The sequence below is a fragment of the Nesoenas mayeri genome, assembly GCF_963082525.1.
Source record: "Nesoenas mayeri genome assembly, chromosome: 12".
NCBI lineage: Eukaryota > Metazoa > Chordata > Aves > Columbiformes > Columbidae > Nesoenas > Nesoenas mayeri.
In genome coordinates, this window is record NC_137547.1 from 4,404,894 (window position 1) to 4,409,137 (window position 4,244).

Here is a 4,244-nt window from a genome sequence, read left to right on the forward strand (position 1 = left end):
ATTGTGCACGCTTGTCCCTGACAAATACCATGTTTTGAAGGCCTGCATTTTGTACTACATTAAACAGTACAGTAAATAGTTTGGCAAATGGTATATGATTACATGGTTAGTTTATCAGTTAAGAAGGCAGAGATGTCTAACATAACATAAAAAAGTCTTGGTTTTGATAACTTTCTTTTAATCCAAAAATATTGCTTTATGGTGTACCACATTGGCTTGGAAATAATCTGGCAACTTACCCCAAGTTGCATATCCTTTCTCAGGATCAAAAAGTCGTTTCACTGTGAAAGGAAAATTGTAGAATAACATATGCAAGTGTAAGAAATTGGTTTTAGCCTTCAGCATCTATTTGGGGCAATTGTACAGTGTGCAGGTTAAAGCATCTCTTGCTGTTAAATGTCCAAAGATTTCAGTGATTAAGCAATTGGGAACCTCCCACCCAGGTGGTTTTGGGTTTGTTTTTTTCATACGGTGAATGTGCCCATAAGTTAATAGCACTTAGATGATTGCACCGTGGTTTGGCTCTTAAGCGTTGCTAACAATGGCCTTAACCTGTGAACAGGAAAAGAAAAATAGAAAATACGGCTCCTGATAGCCTGTAAGAACATAAAGCTTCCTTATACATAAACTGTCACAAGCAGGGAGAAAAACCGCATCCCTATAAATGCTCAGCCCATACTCTGCTCATCAGTTCCAGCAACAGGGGCTCAAATCAGTAGACAATTGAACTAATCACTGCGCCACTACATGTTTGCCTTAAACAACCCAACAAGGCCAAACCCCCAGCAGCACGTGTGGCTTTTGGTGGGGGAGGTAACTGCAGGAAAACAAACTAAAAACAAGTGTGTTCAGTAAAGGTCTAAGATCTGTGCCACTGATTCTGTGCTCTTGAAAACTGTGTGTGACCAAGCAGCTGGCCAGGCTTCCATTTTAAGCCAGAATTACTCACAATCGTAACTGGTTCGTTAATGCACTTACTTTTCTTGTGCACTTTACCCTCCCCAGTAGCTGGACTTGCTCAGCACCACCCCGGTGATGCCTGTTCTATACAATACCAAGGCACAGCCTGCTGCAAACTGGAATTTGATGGTTTCAGAACTGAGTTGGTGTAAAAAGCAGCTTGAACGCTCTGTGTGTTTCTACCACTGTAACAACGCATGTTTTTCTGTTGTTGCTGTTTTGCTAAATAAACATCCCATGTTTTGTGCAAAATAGTCTCCAGCTTACCAGGGACACGTCAGGGAAGCAAACCTTGGGATGAGGCTGCCCCAACCAGCCTTCGCTTTCTTCTTTCCCCAAAGGTGGAGCAGAATCAGCTGCTGCTGGAAAGGAATGTACCATGTGCTCCTTCTGTATGAATATTAAATTTAAAATGTTATTCTTATGGCTCTATTGATTTCATTGTCAGCTTGGTGATAGTCTCTCTTAATTCTTGAGATTCCAGAAATGCTGAAATTACTGTACTAAGTCAGTCTAAGTATACTACTTATGACTTACTTACCAGTTAATACCTGATACTATAATGGAAAACCAATGAAAAGCTGCGGGAAAAATGAATTTATTTCTGAATGCTTAGTACACCATATCACAGAATCCCGGAGTGTCGGGTTGAAGGGCTCTGGAAAGCTCATCCAGTGCAATCCCCCCATGGAGCAGGAACACCCAGATGAGGTTACACAGGAAGGTGTCCAGGCGGGTTGGAATGTCTGCACAGAAGGAGACTCCACAACCCCCTGGGCAGCCTGGGCCAGGCTCTGCCACCCTCACCCCCAACAAGTTTCTTCTCCAATTTAAGTGGAACCTCCTGTGTTCCAGTTTGCACCCATTGCCCCTTGTCCTGTCCCTGGTTGTCACCAGCAGAGCCTGGCTCCATCCTCCTGACACTCACCCTTTCCATACTGATCCCCAGGAATGAGTCCCCCCTCAGTGTCCTCTTGTCCAGCTCCAGAGCCCCAGCTCCCTCAGCCTTTCCTCACACGGGAGATGCTCCACTCCCTGCAGCATCTTGGTGGCTGCGCTGGACTCTCTGCAGCAGTTCCCTGTCCTGCTGGAGCTGAGGGGCCACAGCTGGACACAAGATTCCAGGTGTGGTCTCCCCAGGGCAGAGCAGAGGGGCAGGAGAACCTCTCTGACCTACTGACCACCCCCTTCTAACCCACCCCAGGTACCATTGGCTTCCTGGCCACAAGGGCCCAGTGCTGGCTCATGGTCACCCTGCTGTCCCCAGGACCCCCAGGTCCCTTTCCCCTACACTGCTCTCCAACAGGTCATTCCCCAACTTACACTGGAACCTGGGGTTGTTCCTGCCCAAATTCAAGACTCTACACTTGCCCTTGTTCTATTTCATTAAATTTTCCCCGCCCAGCTCTCAGCCTGTCCAGGTCTCTGATGGCAGCACAGCTTCCAGTGTCAGCCACTCCTCCCAGCTTGGTGTCATCAGCAAACCTGCTGACAGTCACTCTATTCCCTCATCCAAATCATTGATTAATATATTGAATAACACCGGCCCCAGCACTGCCCCCTGAGGCTCTGCACTGGATACAGGCCTCAACTGGACTCTGCCCCATTGACCACGATTCTGGCTTCTTCCCTTCAGCCAGTTCCCAGTTCACCTCATTACTCGGTCATCCAGACTGCACTCCCTCAGTTCAGCTGTGAGGATGCTGTGCGAGACTGTGTCAAATGCCTCACTCAAGTCAAGGTAGATCACGTCCACCACTCTGCCATCATCCATCCACCTTGTTATGTCCTCATAAAAGTCAATGAGGTTGGTCAAGCACGAGTTCCCCTTGGTGAAGCCATGTTGACTGCCCCTAATGACCCTCTCATCCTTGGTATACTTTGAGATGGCACCAAGGAGAAGTTGTTCCATCACCATGTTACTGACCCCGCATGACCAGCTCCTCTGGGAGTGTGCTGCTTCCACAGGCAGACCTGCACACGTGTGCAACCATCGTGCTAGGAGAATACAGCTAGGTTTAATCTTTTTTAAATTTCCTGAGTATTATAATAATAACAACAACAACTTAAAAGTCCTACCTGGGTCTTCCTCCCTATAAAAGGCATGTGATCAATTTAAGAATTTTTAAAATCCTTCTCTGATTGCAAATACTTAAAACATTTGTAAAACTACTTCCACAAGATATTTTCAGGAACTGTGTTACCGACTTCTGCAGTGTAAAATGTTGGGGTTTTTTTCTTGGTTTCTTACTAATTTGCAATAAGATTAGTACTTGACTTTTTAAAAGCTAAAGCTGTGGATCCCTGCGGGACGGTGCTCAGGTCTCACGCCACGTTTCCGTGGCAGCAGCACCAGCGTGGATCCGGCCGCCGCTGCGCTGCACTGCAGGAGCGGGGCACAAGAGGGCAGTGCCCGTGCCGCCTGCGAACCTGCTCCCTGTTCTAACGCCCGGCTCTTTAAAACCAGGATTCATATTCCGAAGTGCCCACACAGTTATTGCAATCCCATTTTTATAGTGCTGCTCCTAAAACTTCTTTTGGGCTAACGTAACTGGGCTACACAGAAAGCTGTCACAGGTTTATAAGTTTCAAACACATCCCCAGTGTATCGCACTGGCTCTGGCTGGCAGCATCTGTCTGGGACTCCCCAATGGCCACGGCCAATGATGGACCAAGTTCTGCACTGGAACCCGTATCTGTGTCCAAGTCCGTGTCCGTGCTCCCTGCCCAAAACTGCCCCAACGCTGCCCCTGTAAAGGGCAAAGCACTGAGAATGGAAACCTGGATCCAAATGACACCTCTGAGTGTCCCCTCACTGCGATACCTGCGAGATCTTGGGGCACTGGTAGAGCATAGGGGAAGCTAATGAAAACTGTAAACAACTTGAATGCGGTAGTAATTTTTCAACCCAAAACCTCTCATGCTAAAACGAAACGTCAAAGAAAAAAGCATCGTGTGAGTCACAATTTTCAGTCACTTCATGAGGAGCAGGTCCAGCCACGGCTGCCAAACCCAGCGCTGTGGCTGCAGCCTCCGTACGCCTGATGTTTTCCTTTAGGCCCAGAGCTCCGCTGCTGGCAGCTGTGGAAACGGGATCCTTGGACAACCCTGCATGAGCTGCTGTAAGAATGCAGAGGGTTTGGGGCAGGAGGAAGCCAGGGTGGGCAGAGGGTGTGTGGGGATGTCCCGCAGCTGCTGTCCCTGAGTGTCCCACGGCTCGGAGTGACACTGTGGGGCACATGGGGCTCCTGATACCCACAGCAGGGAGCTGCTGCCTGGGGTAC